General features: G+C 45.0%; 1 protein-coding gene across 2 annotated transcripts in view; it reads right to left on the reverse strand.

The window, feature by feature from the left end:
• The window catches only part of LPP (LIM domain containing preferred translocation partner in lipoma), a 333,171-nt gene that overhangs the window by 232,642 nt on the left and 81,103 nt on the right, over positions 1-19,426 (reverse strand). For both annotated transcript variants that reach the window (XM_077184001.1, XM_054639115.2), the window contains one exon: positions 7,431-7,495. The gene's annotated coding sequence lies outside the window, so the exon portion shown is untranslated. The remainder of the gene's footprint in view (positions 1-7,430; positions 7,496-19,426) is intronic.

Below are 19,426 nucleotides of genomic sequence, written 5' to 3' on the forward strand. Positions count from 1 at the left end.
AACACTCACCCAGGTGAAACCCCACACACGAGCAGCCCGATAGGCTTCAACCAGTGCCAGCCTTGACCTTGGCCACAAAGGCTTTAGGGGACAAGAATGAGACAGATGAGAATTCAAAGTACCTGGGAAATGTTCAGTCCTAGGTAGGAACGGGCTTATCTCAGCAGAATAACACAAATGAAATGTTTCTGATGCACACTTCTTAACCTTGTTCTTTTAAAATTCACTCTCAGGTGCATGGTGTGATTCTTGGGGTGTCCTGTGCAGGGCCAGGACTTGGACCTGATGATCCTGATCCACCCTTCCAACTCAGCATATTCTATGATAATTTTAAAAAAATCAAGGAAGATCAGCTGTACTTGAGAATTGCACATCACAGGCAAAGCTCCTAAGAAAAAAGATCATTTTCTCAAACTAAAAATTTAAAAAATTCATTATTATGGGGGCCGGGGGGGGAAGGACAGATATTTTCTACAGGTATAAACCCCCACACTTCTAAAACAAAAATCTAAGAGCTGATGGCTTTCTACCAGAGTCTGAAACCATTCCTGTGCAAAACCACTGCAAGTCTGACCCACAAAATAGGGCAAGAACTGAGTACTACATACTAATCTGCACCCCTCCGCATATGCTGCAGCAGCAGCAACTCGAAATACGAATTTTTCAACATTTTGGCAATACATACTTTTCACCCAGGTACATGCCCACACTCAAAATTATTCAATCAGAACCTTATTTTCCACCCAAATGAATTTTGATATAAAATATTCAATTCGGTCTAATCAGTGGGGCTTAAACATCAGTCAAAATATTTTCTTGAATTGACTCCATCAGTGCCAGAGCACGAGAAAAACCTCTTTAAATAATCTGCCTCCAAAGGCAGGTACTGACTTTTCAATTGTGCTATTATTTTTTTAATAAAAGTAATATTAAAAATATTGCTACTTTTCAGCCAGTGCTGCTGAGGGAGGGACAGAAAAGGACAGGGGGGCTGCTGCAGAATCACACTGCCATTCTGTGTATCACTTCATTTTCAAATGAGGAATTTGGTAGTAAACAACCTTTTCCTTGTACACAAACATTTTTAATTTCATGCCCTGCTAATCATACATCTGTTAGAGCTCCTTTTCCACCCATTCCACTAACGATAATAAAAGAAAAATCGTCGCACTAAAAATGCGGTTTGTCTGAAATGAAAATTGAGTAATAATCAACGTTCCTCTGTGGGATGAGGAAACGCAGCAGCACTGGCCCGATGGAGGTGACAAAGACATGGTTTGAAAAGGGATGCTTCACACACCAGTGGCCCTTGCTGCTGGCAGCCCCTCTGTGCCCCCATGTTTGTGTAAGAGCCCTTTTGGGACCGGTTCACCCAACAGCTTCTCTCAGGTGATCCTCGGCAGGCTGGTACCACCGCCAGCAAAGCCTCTCCTGCTGTCATCACCTCACTCACCAGCACCTCCTTCCCCCACTTTCTTCCCCTCTGCTTTTTCCTCACCTCCTCTATCGGCAGGATATGAATGTGACAAATGCTACAGCACTGCCCTCACATTCCCAATCTCCTTCCAGTGGTGAGAACCAGTGGGCCTCAGCACATCAGACTTCAGATTTGTGCAGTACCTTTACCTGGGCCTTCCACACACCAGAGCTCACTGGTGTGCTGCTCAAAAGTGCACTTAAATATGTGATTACACCCCTGAAAACAGCTCCTTATCATCTCTTCAGTAACATTAGTGCAAGTGTTGAGGTTGTTATTTAAGAGACATGCCCAGCTGAAATTCCAAGTTAATCAGGCCCCCAGAAACACCCACAATCAAGACCATCTGATTTGGCCTGAGAAATCATTTCTTTTTACAGTAAGACACCAGAAGGAATTGCCCAGAGAAACTATGGATGCACCATTCCTGGAAATGTTCAAAACCAGGTTGGACAGGGCTTGGAAAAACCTGATCTAGTGGAAGGTGTCCCTCCCCATCACAGGGGAACTCAAACTAAAGGATCTTCTTCAAAGTTCCCTTCCAACCCAAACCTTTCCATGATTTTTTGATTCTAAGATTTACTGTCTTGCACTGCCCACACTCCTCTTTTCTGGACTGCTGAGACACAGCTTTTGCCTTTTTAGACTCCTCCTATTCCCATAGCTGTGCTGGGCCAACTCCAACTCAGAAATATTGCACTTGTAAGACCTACGCAATGGTAACTGAGAGTTTTAACAAGCAGCAAGAATCCATCTGAAGCCTAAGGCAATGTGGCACAAAGACATTCTGGGCAGAGGTACATGACTCTGCTACACCTGGGACTCCTCTCTGGCCTCCACTCCTCACATTAGCATGCTGAGCCCTCTGCTCCTTCCACAGCCTGTTTTCTAAAGCACGATTATCTACATAAGCTCTCCCCTGTCTTCACCAGAAGTGCAGTTGTTTGACTAATCGGCTTTAAGGAGACTTGTGAGTTAACTAATATCAATTAATTACTCCCATTTTGCAGATAAGCAAACAAAAGAATTTAAAAAAGCGAAGCATTCTGGTCTAAATTAATGGAAGGGAAATCAGAGCCCAAGCCCACTCCTTGACCTGGGTCCAGAATAATCAAAGGCACTGGGGAGAGGACCTTGGCATCCCCAGGTCCCTGCCTTGTGCTCAAGAAGCAGCATCAGCTCTGCCCCACCAGCCCTCCAGCTCACTGAGGATGCACAGGCAGCCTTGAGATCTTTATTTTACTTGTGCTCTCATGCTAAAGCTGCAGGGATTAGAAATGCTACAGTACAAGCCAGCTTTTTATTACTCAAGAGACAGTTTTAGCCCAGCTGCCCAAATGCAGTTACCCCAGAGGCATCAGCACCACTCCAGCATGCTCACAAGGGAGACATGATCCAAACCAGGCTGTACCTAAGATTAGGTGACCATGACCAGCAAGAACACAGGCACTGACACATCCCTTCTGTCCATAAACAAAAGCATTCAGCTCTGGATTCTTCTGACCTCTAATTAGAGTGCATTCAGTCAAACAACCCTGCCAGAATTAACAGGGAAAAGGGAGGGGAAAAGAATAAAAAAAGACTTTGTCGAGCAAAAGTACTCTTAGACACATTTGATGTAATAGTCATATGATTAACAAACTGTCATATCAAAGTTTTCTGCGAAGTAGGAACACTTTGACAGTTCATATTTTAAAAACTGACATTTTGATTCATTACTGTAAATAGCACTCTGTATTAAATATTGTGACAAGGCATACAGTGTATTTTTTGAGCTCTATAACATTTAGGAAGTACTGAATTTTTTTTAGCCTATTTTTTTAAGCACGTAGAATATCAAAAGCAGTTAAAGCAGAACTCCAAGAAAGCTTCTAGAGGAGAGAATCATGATTTCTGAAATAACCTACTTCTCTGCCGTCATCTCAAGCACTGTTGGGAACTAAGGCCCACAATGATCTTAATGTACTGTTTGCATAATAAAATAAGGAATTGTTTCACAGAACAAAAGAGCTATAAGGAAAGTGGCTACATTAAATAATGTAAAATTACTCTCTAGCAAATCATCCTGAAGCTGGCAAAGAGGGAGAGCACTAAAAGGTGCCGAATTACCACTCAGAATATCTGAGTGCCAGTTCATAACCAAGATGAACCACACAAGGTCCAAATGACTGCCCAGATGTGCATCTTGCTCATCTCCCCAGTCTTCAGCCATGTGCTTGGCCCCCTTCTGCAGCCCAGCCATGCCCATCCCAGACAGAGGCAGCCCTCCCTCACTGCTGGGGTGGGCAGGAAGGGCTGCCCCATCCTTGGAGCTACCAAGGACATCATGGACAGAGGTCCACAGCAGGGCAGCTCCCACTGCAGGGATGCTGTGAGACACCAGAGCCCACTAGCCCAGACAACTTAATCCCCTTACAACTCCCTTCTTATGGATGCCTTTCTCTGGATCACCAGTACCAGGGCAAACAGGAGTGGGACCAGAAACAATACTGTCAATGTTCTGCATTTCCTGAAAAGCAAACTACTCAATGGAGAAATCAAAAATAACAGCCCAAGCTACCACAAAGATCTTGCTAGAGCAGCAGAGGAAAACCAGAGGCTGCCTAGCTGTTTGCAAGAAGCTCAGGTGTTATGAGGACCGCAGTCCAGTGCTTTGGAAAGAAAAATGGTTACCATTATCACTGCTTGCAGCCAGCTGCAAGTGGATCTCTGGGCTCTGTCTCCTGACAGAATGGATACACGGCCATAAACATGAGCCCAGAGCCTTCTCCAGGACATGATGAGGCTGTCACACACCCCAAAGATGGATCACAGCACTGTTTCAGCAGGAGCTCGATCCAGCCCAGCCTGCCTTTCCCCAGGAGCAGCTACACACCCCTCACACGCTGGAAATCTTGTGGATGTGTCTGCATGCCAGCAAGTGTGGCAGTAGTAGTGGTCTAGCCAGACATCCAAAACATATTGGCACCGCTATAATTTGTCCATTCACCAATATGTTTTCCTAAAAACGCCCATATGCTTTTCCTGCAGTTCCCATATGCTTTTGCAAAGAGAAACAAAAACATTTTGTTAGTCGCGAGCGATTGATCGCCACATATTTCACAGAAGTCAAGTAGAAAAACAAAAACAACAACAAAAAAAAGCAGTCAGCTGCTTCCCCCTCCTCCTCCTCCTCCTCTCTGTTCATGGAGGGAACTGTGAAGAGCAGGAAAAAATTCAGCCCACAGCAAAATACACACACCGCTCATTTTTTTTGCGCTGCAAGATATTCTAGGAATTACAGGAGGAATCTTCATTAAAAACAAGCTATCAAGGATCTGGCAGCCAGTGGCATTCCAGACAGCAATTCAGCATCGGGTGCTCGGTGCTCGCTCGGGTCCTCGCCGCAGGCAGCGCAGCCCACAGGAATCCACGCTCCTGGAGATGCACTTTAAACAAGCCAGAGGGTGGGAGGACAGGGTGGTAAAGAGGTTACAGCCCTTCCAACTCACAGGACAGCTCGTGTGAGGCTTGGTCTATCTCCCTGTGTAGGTATAAAGGCCCCTCTCACACGCAGGGCTTCCCAGGGAGGTGCTGCCTTGCACACAAATCCCAAAGCGGGCGAGGGGACCGGGCAGGCTCGGTTCAGCTGGGAGCAGGCACGTGGGTGTACAAGTATGTGTGTGTCAAGGCTGGAGCGTGTGGGAACCATAGCTGTGTAGTTAAAGACTCATTAAAAAGCAGCAGACCCAGGGCCAATGTTCAAAGAGGAGCAATGCAAAACATTTCTCTGGAGAAAGATTAGCGTGTGTTCTCCTTTACACAAATAAAATTAAAGAGAGACTCATAATATAGACAAATCAATTAACTTCTGAAAATCCAAGGGCACTGCATGCAAGAGCAGACAAGAGGGGAAAAGCTTTGTTACAGGGCCACCAAGGCAGTGCATAGGCTTTCTTCCCCTGAAAAGAAATTCAGCTATTGCTGCATGCAGTTCTGATCTTAGTCCCAGCTGCATCACACTCATTGTTACAGGGACACAGCTGCTTCCTTCCCAACAGCCATACATATACCTATATATCACTGTGACCTTATGCACCAAGGGCTGGGGATCACCTTTGCAGGGACTGTGCTAAATACCTGAGGGCAGAGGTCAAAAGACTACAGGAGTGCTTAAATCGACAGGTCCAGTCTAAAAAGAAAGAGTTGGAAGCTGACTGTCTATATAGGATCCCCTGAACAGCACACAGCCTTCTATCACAATAAAACTTGCCGTGATGCAGTCCCATGTTCAGTTCTCCCACAAATTTAACCAGGAATGCTCTTGGAAAAGCTGGTGTTTTCTTGCAATGATCTAATCTCACACTAAACCTAATGAGAGACCAGATGCAACAGGTAAAGAGCCCAATTTTTCACAGAAATGAAGCTGAAAACCCAGTCAAGAGAAGAGAAATCAATCACTTGCACAGGACACAGAGTAAAAAACCAATTTGTCAGACACAGCTTGCTCCACAAAATACATTTCATGATATGTTTTTGTCTTGAGAGGAGTTGTAAGCACTTGAAAATCTGACTTCACCACTCACAAATGCATTGATGTTGTTGTTCAAGTGCTGACTAGAAAACAAAACTGTCTCATTTAGTTAACATAAGGACATCTTAAGTTAATTTAACAATGGGCTTCTTCCTAGATTTCATATTTATAGCAACCCACTGGGATGGTTTATTAAACCTAGCCAGGAGAGCCACCACAGAAAGAGTGAGACTAGCAGAAGAGCTACCATTAATCTTCCATAGCCCAGCAACTGGGAAGATCAGGCCTTGAACCAGATTCTGTGCTCTTGCTATTAATCTCCTGCCCTCTACTTATTAATCCCTGGTCTGTCTTTGTCTGTCAGCATTTATTAATGGCAGCAACTGTTTGCAGTAAACAGGATACTGAAATCTCATCTCCACCTAGACATAATTTACCCACAAAAAAAAAAACCCAAAAACCACAAAAATTAGACTCAAGAAGAGGGTAAAGGCAGAAAGCAGGGACGTACATTGTGTATCAAAAGAGAAGAATGAGAGTGCAATTAAATTCAGTGACACAACAGAGTGAAGATTCACTGCTCCTGATTTTGGCCTGTCTCACGCTCCTAAAGTCAGGTAACATCATGGCAAACAAAGAAGCTCCACTGGTCACAACCACCAGGGTAGTTGGTCTCTCATTCTCTGCTTCTCAGCAGGGCTGCACAAGCTGCTTCCTTCCCCCCGTTGCCATGACTTTGCAGCACCTCCAGCACCTTTCTGTCTCCTGGGGCAGCACAACTGAGAGAGGCTTGAGGACAGACCCACTGCCCTGACACTGGTCCTGCCCTGCAATCAAACCATTCCATCATGGCATGGGCACAAAGGACAGTTTGTGTCCTACACATAATCCAGCAAGGGACTCCTCCAATACTTTGGGCTGGTTCATCACCGTGATCGTTAGGTCACAGCTAAATACCTCCAGTGAATTTGACAGAATTGGGAATTCTGAAGAATGAATTCATTTGCTCCTCACATTAATTTCTATTTGTCCACTGAAACACAGTTGGACTCAGCTAACAATGCAGCCAGCCCTCCATCACCAGCTGGGAACATCCACAGCCTGCACAGAGCCACATCATGGATGGGGAATGAGTTCAGGTCCACAAGCAGGAAAGCTCTGTTCAAGGAAGAAGTCAAAGCAACACAACCCACAGCACCAAGCAATTGTTCCCAGGCAACACTCCCAATCTGCAGGAGGGCCTGCATGTTTGCTAATTCCAAACTTGGACCCAGAAACAGTAAAACCACCTCAAGCCTCCTGGGCAGGCTGGCATCCCACCATCCCAGGCTTTGGAGAAATGCCCATCAGCTGTTGAGGACCCAACATGGTACTGAGGTCTTCCCACTGTCCCTAAACTCAGCAGCTGGCAAAAGCTCTGGGAGCTGATCCATTCCTCACCTGGAAGCAAGGCAGCCCCGTCAGGCACCCAGTCAGACGTACAGACAGGCACTTCCGAGGGACTTCTGTGGGTGCAAACAGAAAGGTCAGAATCAATGTTTTGCTCACTGTAAAAGCAGAAAGTAAATCAAGCTGGCTGTAATGCCTCGCCAAGAAAACAGCCCCAAAAGGGCATGCAAGGCCAGCTGCCCTCCTGTACAGAGCAGACCACAGCCTTTTTTCCTCTCCTCTGACACAAGTAATGTGTCAGTCTGTCCCTGTTTTGACCCATATAGGGGTTTTTCACTCGTTGGCAGCACAGATTACATCTGAGCAAGTGTTGGGGTAGCTGAGGTTTATTTGGAAGAGAAGCTACTTGTTTTAAATCACTGCAGAGCTGGTGAAAGGCACTGACGTAAGGGCTGCAGGTAACAAAGTCCCTTTGAAAGCCTGACCAGACGCCCTTCTGCCTCTCATGCTTAAAGGGCCTCTTCTTCCCAAGCCTCAGCCACCGCTCAAGGCCAGGCATGAGTCACTCCCACAGCACTGGCTCTGCCATGCGAGCATCAAGGAGCACCAAAGCAGAGATGGGATGCATTAAACACACAGCCATTGTGAAAAAAGAGTCAGGGTGGGACAGCCCAAACCCTACCTCCACCTTCAGCCCTGGTTTCCTTTCTGGGTGCCTCCAAAGACACCCAATTAAAGAGAAAACACAGTTTTTTCAAGTTACCACAAGCTTTTTTCAACCAGCAGTCTTTAATACTTCCAGCTTATTGACATCCGAGCTTACTCTGATGTTTTCTATTTCCTTTAATCTCAGTCCTGGAGAAGAAATGAGCAAGTTTAAAAGGTACTAGTGTCAACTAGCAAAAGGTTCACCTCGACATACCCCTGGTCTCCCAGCCCACCATGCTCCTGGTGTCACCAGGTGACCCCCAGCCCCTCCTAACTGCATCCTCACCCCTATTTTCCTGAGATCAGCCAAGGATCAAAAGTCATTAAAGAGAAGGGGAGACACTTCTAGCCAGTTGCATGTATTGCTTTTTTAATGAAGTCAGGCTAAAACTTATTAGCCCCACCATCAGCTGTCTTGCTCAGGAGAACCAGGACTGCCAGGGCAGCAGCTTTGCCCTCCTGGTCTGTGGTGAAGGAAGGGCAGCAGAATTTCAGCAGTTGCTTCAGATCCACACCGAAGTGCAAAAAGCAGAGAAAAATCTGCTGAGAACCTGCCCACACAGACACTGGATATTCTTTTCATATTTGCCATGACAAAAAATTCACGTTAACATTTTTGCAAGCACTGTAAGCCTGTATCAAGTATCAGCAAAGAAGCAGACAGGTGTCCTGACCACAGAGGAGACGGCATATGCAAACAGTTAGGAATTTATTACTATTGTTTTTTAAAGGGAGAAGCAAATCCCAGAGATTTTTCTGTGCATGATACATTTTCTGCTCCCTGTTTGATGTTGCTTTCAGACTTCAGACTTCAAATAGCTAACACTAACCTATGTCTCAAGCCTGCTTTAAACTGATGCCCCTTATGTGACCAGAAATGAATGCATGGTGAATCACTTATGCCACACACAGTGAGGGTGATGAGCAGTGGTCCATGTCTCCTGACTGCTGCATGGGCACGGGTAAGCTGGGGCACAGGAGATCCCAGCTCTCTGTACATCAGAGCCAGATAACTCAGCATAGAGCCTCTGCAGTTTTGGAGCTGAGAGCACAAGCTCCAGGTCAACAGCCCAACCACAAGTCAGAGAGAACCACCCAAGCACTGGCATTTTCTGCAAAATGCGGAGGGAGATACATAACCTGCACAGGCTGCACTTCCACTCTCTCTTGCCTGCCTTTAGGAGATGTTTAAGAAAAGCTGCATTTTAATTAGCAGCCCCAGCCAAGGGAATCTGATCTTGACAGTAAGTGAAAGGGAGCAACCCAAAGTTACAGACTTCAGGCTGTGTGGGTCTCAGCTCTTTGCTTCTCTGTGGACATTACTGCTTCCAGAAACTAAATCAAAACCCCACTTAACTTCACAGAGGTTGCAATTTGCATCTAAAGTACTGCCTAAGCCTCAGCTGTAATAAACAAATACAGCTCCACTGAAAACTAAGGAGTCATTCTGAGTTTGTCTGGTTACAGATCTGCAGACCCATAAACATTACAGCTCATCCAACCTCCAGCTAAGTATCTTCTAATAGAAGACCATTATCCTTGTCAGATGGATTGGGATAACTTGTTTAAAGCTCTCTTGAATAGTCATTAGGATTGTTAGGTTTTGGTGGTTATATTTTAAGAATAAACCCCAGCAGCTATTAAACACTGGAACAAAGCATGTTAACAGTCCACAAACAGAGCTGGAGTGGAAATATAACTATGGTTTGGGATTTTCATTGGGAAATTGGTGAAATGGAGAGAAGAAAGAAAATACAAAACCTAAACTGAGCTGTGCATATACACTGAGAAATCAACCACATTATTTGACAGGTAATGAATGAAAAAGAAACACAGGGAAGAAGGAAGCAAAATCATGCCATTCTGTCCTCCTTCTGAGCCTTATTAGTATTTTGGGTATAGTGCATAGACAAGATGCTGTGCAGCCAAGGAAATACAGATACTTTTTGCTGGCTGTCCCTAAGAGCTGACCTCAGGGTGGACTCCACTCCCTGGAGCCTCCCTCACCTCCTGGCAATAAACCATCCCAGTGGCAAACCTGGCTGTACTCCCCAGGAGCAGAGCAGCACTCCTGACCAGTTTTACAGATCTCTGCCCAGGGATGAACACCACTACACCCATGCCATGGACACACCGTTGTCTTCTTTAAACCATCTCACCAAATGAACTGGTTCCCTCCAGCAAAAGGCCACTCCATCTGCTGCAACCAGTCTCCTATTCAGACTGCTGCTTTGTCACAGCTTTGCTGATAAAGGAGAATTCTGTTTTGTTTGGGTTTTTTCCGTTCTCCTGACCAAATTATATTGCCAAGAATCAATTAGCAGCCAAGCCTAAGACAGGGAGAAATGGAGGAGTCTTGCTTCATGTTTTACAGAAAATACACAAACACCCCGGTCCCTGCCATGGGATGTGCCAATTATGAAAGGTCATCAACACCTCACCACAAAGAAGTCCATTTTAGCAGCTCCTCAGCCTGTGAGTCTTCTGAAGGGACAGCCCTGACCAGGACAACTGTGGGTCAGCCAGGTAGAGGAGCAGTAGGGAACATTTGAGCTATTTCCTCATCTGACTTTAATTTTATTCATTTATCACTCAAGCCAGGGAAGTACTCTGATCCACACATGTCCAGACTTGGATCTGAAGATGTGCTAAGAGTGTAACAAGGGCACTGTAGTGCCAGCCCCTATCTCACAGCCTTTGGGCTGTAGGATGGCAGCAGATGGGGGCCACACATCCCAGCTGCTTTTCTGGGCTGGCACGTCACCACACCTGCAGGTATGGCTGTCACACCCACACAGGGGCCTGCACCAACCACAGCTCTCTCCTGGCTCAAAAGGGAAAGGGCAGGGAGTTACACAGACACTCCACACACACCCACCATCACCCAGTGTGTGCACAGGGGTGCTGGGAGACAGGCTTATTTAGAGCTCCACAATTGCACTCCATCGTAATTCCCTCCTTCTCTTCCAGTCCTGGATACAGCCTTAAAAATCCATAGCTCCAGACAGCTAGCCCACACACTGCTATTCCAGCTCAGCAGGGAGAGCATAAACTCAATTTTGCCAGTCAAACTGGAAGGAATAAAAAAAATAGTAGTAGTATTCTGTTAAAACCAAAGAAACACGTCCCCATCAAACCAAAGACAAAACAGAAGAAATTATATGGAGAAACAGTCCTTGCTATTGCTTCCATGGCCAAGAGTTGCTTGGGTAGCTCAGGGGCAGGAGGAGAGCCACTGCCTGCCACTGTCAATGCAGCATGGCACTGTCCTCCTGTACCAAAGCACCACTGAACCCTGACAGCAGCTCGTCTTGGAGAGGGTGTTTGGACATGCTGCTCATGGCTCTCCAGCCCTGTCTGCTGAGCTGGATCTGCAGAGACAAACATCTGGGACAACAACCACACACGCTCCTCTGGCACTACAAATCAATAGCTACAAGTACACAGGAACACCCAGCACATCCAGTACCCAAGGAGGAAGTGGCTGCCAGCCCCTCACCCAAGCCCCTGCCACACACACTGGGCAGGTTTGCTCCCTACTTGACAAGGACCTTCTTTCCACCAGCCAGTGTTGGAGCTTCCCAGAGAGACCAAAGAGAAAGTCAGGCATAGCTCAAATAAGCACCTGGATCTACAAACAACAGATTAAATTCTCAAGCTACAAAACTATGTTTTAGCAAAAGTGCAATTGAACTCCATGTACTTGTTACATTTCTAAATATACTCTGGTTGTCAAGACAACAAAGAGACTGATGGATCTCTAAAGTGTACTGTATCCATTTAATTGTCAGCATTTCAAACTGACTCAAGGAGGGAAAAAAAACTGCTGCGTGATAAGTCTAATTGTCATGGTTACCACTGGCTAACCCCATAATAAAAATATATATATATTCTGGCTAAATGTGCCAAGCCATGTGAGGAGCAGATGGGAGACATTCTCATTACTGCAACAGCCTCCACTGGAAAACTAAACTTGAGGAAAGATGCGAGAGACTTTACAGAGATCTCAGACACAACAGACACCGTGGGCTGCATCTTCCCAGGCGTTTGGCAGCCGTTCCTTGGGCTTTTCCGCTGTGCTTATCCTCCCCAAGCGTGTTGGGACAGCCCATAGGGCTGGGGCTGCCTCACTTGTGAACATTCTGGTTTGGGGAATTTCATCCCTCACCAAAGAAAGCCTGGTATGTGAATTGCTACTCCTTAAAAGCCTCTGACAACATCTGATGAGCAACCACCTGGGCTTTGCACTCCCACCCTCACCCCCTTGCACTCTTCTCTCCTGGTGGCAACACCCGAGCCCACAGGAATGGCTGTGCCAGGAGGCTGCTTCAGCCTGGATCTTCTGCTCCCACACTGTTAACACAGCTAAACCAAGGACTATGTCCAGGCTTGGGGATGACAAAACAAGTGGCAAGAAACAGGCCACTACTGCAAACACACCAGCCTGAGGCTGAGTTGGGAAGCGTCAATGGCTCCCAGCCAGCCTGTGCAACCCATCTGATAGGTGTGATCCTGCAGTGTGGAGAGTCCCACTATTCTCATGAGGTCCCTCCTGAAAGGGATGCTTTCCAAAAAGAACCTTTAAACATTGACTTTTGACATGGATCACCTTCAAATAACATCTGAGTTATCTACCTAGATATACAATGATTGTGGCTTTCCTTCACTGATCAGAACTCCTTCCATTCATTCAGTATTCACTTTTCTTTCATTAAACCAAAGTTAAAGTTGCAGGAGGAAAGGCATCAGTGTCATCCAGGTATGAGAACCAATGGAAAACAATTTACATTCACCTGGTGAGCACTGACTTAAGATTTGGACTCAATGAGCCTTATGGGTCCCTTCCAGATCAAAATATTCTGTGATTCTGTGATTTCAACGAAAGGGGAAGTTTCTAATTAGTCTGAAGCTTACCCAACATTTTTGACAGAAGCTATCTCAAAGTTGAATCATCCTTACAATCTCCCCCAAACTGTTGCACTCCTTCATACAGATAAAAACTCTGCTTCTTTGCTGTCAGACACTTTCAGGGAAACCATAAGGTGTTGCCTAAAACCATCTCCCAGAGAGCCACAAAGTAAAATCTGGTTGGAAAACACTGCTTAAGAGAAACGCCACTTTCCAGGCGCCTCAAGCAACACATCTGAGTTCGTGATATTTTCCCTGGAGCTTGCCCCTGCTCATTAGCAAGATGAACAATTTCTGAATTCCAAATATGAGATTCTCAGTGATGTAAAATGAACTTTCGTGCCTACCAATACAGTCGCTGTGTGGTTCACCTCTTGTGCTGCTTCACAGAGTGGTCTGTGCCTGGAGATGGGCAGGTTAATGTCAAAACAGAAGTAGCACAGAAGAGTCATCTCTGGGGCTTGTGTGAGAATTATTTCAAATAGTACTTGAATTAGGAGATTAAAACAAGTCTTGGGCACAAAGAAGCCTATGGTCTAATGTAAGTCAAAGGGACCTAGAGGCAACTGGTGTTTTACAAGTATTTGGGTGCACCCAAGCCAATGCAGCATCAGCATTTTGTCCTCAGATAATTTCAAAAGTAAGCATTACCCATAAGGAGTTTTAAAGAGATTATAGTCCTGAAAGCTGCATCCACATCTTAACTGAGCTGAAATCCCAAACAACCAAAAGCTTAAAATTATGCTTCTATTTCAACAGCATGCAGGTGCGGGAACCTAAGTTTGGGTTTTCCTGTTACTGAAAGTGCTCGCCTCAGGCACCATGCTTTTACAGTTATGGCTTTGGGACAACTGTTACATTCTGTACCAATAAAATATGTGCTCTCTGGAGCAAACTCCCCAGGATGACTCCTTTGCTTTGGCACAAATGGACTCATTTGGTTTAGATAAAAGGATGTTCCCTTGCATCATTTTAATTTGATTTTTTTTTTTTTTTGGTAAGATAGAGAAACAGTTAATTTTGCTAAATGAGTTCTCTGTTGCCATGACTTCACTGCAGACAAACACAAAACCATCAAGCTCCTTTTCCTTGGGCACTGTTTTTTTTAAACAGGTATTTGATCATCTTGATTCTCTTGCTTCTTTTCTCAACATCTGGATTCCCAGCAATATCCTGCAGTCAGACAGATACAAAAAGGCTATAGCTACTCAGTAAATTACAGAGATATTCCTGCACACACTCTTACCCTCAAAATCCACTTCTGCCAGCTGTGCCAATGCACCCTCTGTGACTCTACAAGCAGGGTAGCACTGCCTGCAATAGCAAGAAGCAAATATCTCCAAATGAAACCCTAAATTTACGGGATTAGACCCTGAAAATTGTAATTCCCATGCTCCCACCAAGGGCCAGTCAGCAGGTGCCTGCTCACCATCAAGCCAAGCTGCTGCCCAGGATTTTGCCCCAGTCCAAAACCAGAAGTCTAAAGTCCTTCCCATCGCCTCAGTTTCTCCAGTGCAGCCAAAAGGCTGCACATGCATCATCTGCCTCCACGGAGTGTTATGACATTGGCTGGGTTAATATTCATGGAGTACACTGGGGACTAAGAGTATTATAGACTTTACTGAGGGAGAGAGCTTTTTCTTTTTCAATGTTTGCATTGAATAGACAGACTAAGTAGAAACAGCATTTGTAGCCTACAGCCATTATCCTGGTAAATGGCTTATTACAGCGTGCAGCCTACCAGCTCACCTCCAACCAGTCTCGCTTAAATGCATGTAGGTGGAAGTGCTGCTCATTCCAAAGAACTTTCTTTTTCACTGTCTCTGTCTGATGGAGACTCTGGATAGCTGGGCTCACAAGACAGGGCTTAGGATATAAATATTTCAGTACGAGCTTGTTGTTCAGTACCTATTTACAGCAATCACAGAACAATTAATTACCTCCCATCTAAGACTAATTCCCGTCTCTACCAAAAAGGGGGGTGAGTTTTGTCCCAAGACTTTCAATTTCCTGATGAGTCACAGCAGACACACTACAATAAGCTCAATACTTCAATCAGACTGTTTCTTATCCAGATATATTCAATACATTACTAAGATGTGGAGTGTGCTATTTTAAGGGCTGATTTCAGGCATTGTATGCATAATGCTTTCTCATCTGAACACACGCCTTCTCCTGGATGAGACAGATGAACGTCCTACGCCACCATCCCTTCTGCCCCCTCAAATCCTATAGGTAAATAAACACTGCAAAAGCAGAAAGTAAAGAATTGCACATTTGATGCACTGATTTCTACAACACGCAGCCCTCTCTCCCACTTTGCTAGCTCATTCCCTGCCCTTTGGCAAGAAAATAACTTATGTGACAGCAGCATCTGATGAGAAGAAAACATTCGCAGACTGCACAGGTTGCAACAAGTCCACAGCGTCTTGCTTTCTTCATTCTAGGGCCAAGAATTATACATTTCTTGTTCTGCCCCAAGGAGCAACTCTGCATCCCTGTACGAATATCCTCAGTTGTCCCCAGTTCCCACGCCACCCACTCACAAGCTCCAAGGCTCCATCAGGCAGGCGGGAGACACTTTGCCCAACCTCCAGCAAAATAGGTTATGGGGATCAGCAGGTGCCCTGTGGTCCTCATTATTTACTCAATTTAACAGATTTAGATATAATTTATTGTGTCAATTGGGCAATTGTTCCCAGCTGGGTCATTTGAGCCTGCAACAGGTTGCAGTCTGCCTCAGCCTGACCACAGCCAGCTGAGGAAACTGCCTCAAAGCAGACTGTGAAGAGCAGAGCCATGGTCACATCTCCCTGGACCATGTGCAACCCTAAGTTCTCAAAAGCAATGCAGTTAAAAGCTCCCAGACACCAATAGCTGCCTAAAAAATGTGTGGCTATGATGACAAATAGGTTAAAGAACACGTTTGCATGACAGACTGGGTAGAGGTGACAGACAGCTGTGCTGCTGGTTGCAGAGCTGCTGCTGGGCCATCAAGGACATCAGCTGCTCTACGAGCAGCCACAGCACAGACACCACCTCAAGACTACCCCTGTGCTAATTGCTAACAGCAGTTTTCCCCCTGGCACAACTGGACTGTGCAAGCAGTTTCTGCACAAACAGCAGCAGTGCCAGTTTCTGCCAAGCCCATGCTAATTGCAAGCGATTCCAGCTCAAATGCTCTTAAGTCAGAAAGTATTTAGGTGACGTGTAACCAAGGTCCCACATTTGTCTCACCAGCTCTCCTGTGGTGAATGAACACACCATCAGTTATGAAGACCTGTCACAGCTTCTTCTCTTTTTTCCTCCTTGGAAAAACTTTCTCATAAATTCTTATTTTATGCCAACAAAAGTGCAGGACATTTTCGACCCTCGCAATGCCCTCAGCCTGTTGGTGTAACTGAACTGTCACAGAGCACAGAGGACATGGTCACCAGTATTCCTTTCAAAGCAGCACATCCTCCAAGGCTCAGCAGCTCCCCTGGTGCTACTTTAAAAGTGTCAGTGTCTCCTCATTTATCTCAAAACCTGAGAGCACCTTAGGAATGTTCAAATAGTTTCACAAACTGTGAAAATGAAAAGGGTGAATGAGGAAGGATCATTTCACCTGCCCAAGCCCAGCTTGGAAGGACCAAGGAAAAGATAGACTGAGCTGTGTTTTAAGTTTAAAACCCAGTAAATATCCTCTTGAGTAGGCTCAGCTAGGTCACTTTAACTAAGGTAAGAATATTCACCTATATTTTATTGATTTCCATTAAATACACTATTATCTCAGTCTAGGTGCTTATTGGACAGGCACCAGGCTCCACAAGACCTACAATGACACTCACTTTGAGCTGCAGGTGACAGAGCAACACAATCCTAAATACACACAAGACCCCAGCTGGAATCTCAGCACCTCTTCTCTCCATTTCTTGAGTACCTGTGGTAAAACTTCTTGAGGAAGTCTGCACTGGGCTATCCAGTTCTAACCAGAACAGAAACATCAGCTACACTGTGCAGTTTTCCTCTCCTGTAGATGGCAACCAGCTTCCTTGGAGAAAGCATCAGGCAGGAGCAGAGGCCAAGGGCTGATGGCTTTGGCCATGCTGCAGAAGGTGCCTGTGGAGTCACTGCCCTAAGACTGGTGCCAGTGACTTTCTTAAAACTAGTGTTATGAATAAAGAGAAAATATAGGACCACCAAAAAAAAAAAAAAACCCACCTCAACTTAAAAGGGACCATAAATTACCTTTTTTGTTTCTTTTGGAGAACAATTCTAGCAGCATGTGGGTCTGCAGCCTAAAGAGACAACTGAGGAGAGACAAGCTCATCTGATATTGTTAAAACATACAAGACCAGGATTCTCCCATGCGAGGCAAGTCCACGTGTCCTCCTGAAAAGCCATTTGGAAAGTTTCTAAATGCAGTAGGAGAAAAATAATCCTGCTTGGTCCATGCCTGTTTCTCCCTCTCCTCCCATTAGCGCATGGGGAGAAGGTTGGCTTAGAGCAATACCACATTTCAATTTGAATATGAATCACTCCTCTGGTGAGAAAACAAAACAGAAGCCCATTTCATATGAGCCTTATCTGAAGATATAATGAAAATCAACACATATAACAGGAGCAATTGAAATAAAACATGGTGAAAATACTGCCTCAGACAAACAAACAACAACACTTTCCATTCTAGAAGATCCCAAAGTGTTTTACAAACTCCTAGAGCCAGGAATAATTTCATCTGCCACTGAAACATGGCTGTCACTAGATGGGTACTCAGCACCATGTTTTAATTCATGATGGAGGGAAAAATGTCATCAAGTAGGAACTGAGAGAGTTCAGGACAGCATGATCTTCAGTGGGAACTGCACCATTCTTCTGGAAAGTGGAAGTTGGGTTTAATTTCGATTTTTACAATTCAATGTGCCATGTGGGGCAAGCACCTGAACATGCACAAGATGTTGCACTTAAAACTGAAGTGACTGGATGTGTAAAGATGGAAATCCAACTCACGTGTGCTGGTATTTTCCAACTTCTGACTCAAAAGCAAGAAAACAGCAGCTAGGTAGATGATTAAAATTTCTGAACCTGCCTGGGGATTACAAATTAATTTCTTATCATCCCACAGAGCTGAAGGGTCAGTATTTCCTCCCCCTGGTTCAGCCCAGATGAATTTAAAGGTAAAATGCTTCTCCTCTCCCCAGCTGCCCTCCAGCAGGCACAGAAATATTCAACACTCTTAGGAACAGGCTGGAAGCAAGCGCAGCATTACCATTCACCACGCTAATGAACGTCAGTCTTGCACTTCAGCTGTACTGAAACACTGACAGAAACTCCATTTCCCCCCTCTCTCCTTTGCCCCTTGGCTCTTCCCATCCACCTGCTGGGACTGTGGCTCACCTCACAGGCAGGCATGGGCTGCTGTCACAGAGCTGGCCAGCAGAGAATGCTCCAAACTGAGGCCTTTCTCCTGCTACTGAAACAAGAACAGAAATCCTTCAAGGGCAGGGGATCTGAGCAAGTGATCTGCACATTTCCAAAGCTAAATGTTTACTTCTCCTCCTGGCAGCATCTGGAAGCTTGCAGACTATTTATCTGCATCTTAGAAACAGCTATTTAGTCCTGCAAATACATCAACAATTCACCTTGACTCAAAAGAATGGTTTGCTGAGCTCTGAGGAAACAATGAAAAAAATCATCCTTTTCTTACTTTTCTGCCAAATGTCTGTTAAAACTTTTCTGAAAGGCATTTACTTAATCTTTTCCCACATTACATTATATATACAGTCACTATTCCAGAAAGAAAACAAAACAAAACTTGGTGCACAAACGCAAACAAATCTGGTTTTGGCCAGATCTGCCTAAACCAAAAGCCAGCTTCCTCTTCTACTGGCTCAGGAGCAGACATCCAAAGCCAGATAGTTCCTAAGATTTCTGAGAGGATGACTTTTGGGTAGGCTTATTTGAGTTTGTCTTCAGTACCTTGGGACTCGGCGACAATTCAAGGGAAAATGCCTTTAAAATGAACATGGATTTGAACAGCAATTTGAAAAACTACTACCAGGCCATTTTTCTCTACAGCAGTGACATCTCTCCAACCATACAATCATATTCTTGCCAGCTGGGAGACTTGTTCTCATCTTTAAGCAGACTTAATTAATTTCAGTTTTGTTGGGGAGGGGAAAAAAAATCTATAACTCAATAAACAAGAAAGGAAAATTACAATGAGTTTAACATGCCATACAGGTAAAGGGAATTGCCAGGAGATTCAGGCAAAAAAAATTCATCACTGATTCATCAAACGAGTCATTGAGATGTCTTAAGAACAAGCTATTAAGAGAAGTCACTCTTCCTCTCCACCTTTTATTATTAGCTACTGCTGGAAGTGAGCTTTTCTGCAAATCTCAAGACCATTTTGAAGTGCTGGAGATTTTAGGAAGTGAAAAGTAGTT

Source organism: Agelaius phoeniceus, chromosome 10, assembly GCF_051311805.1.
Source record: "Agelaius phoeniceus isolate bAgePho1 chromosome 10, bAgePho1.hap1, whole genome shotgun sequence".
Taxonomy (NCBI): Eukaryota; Metazoa; Chordata; class Aves; order Passeriformes; family Icteridae; genus Agelaius; species Agelaius phoeniceus.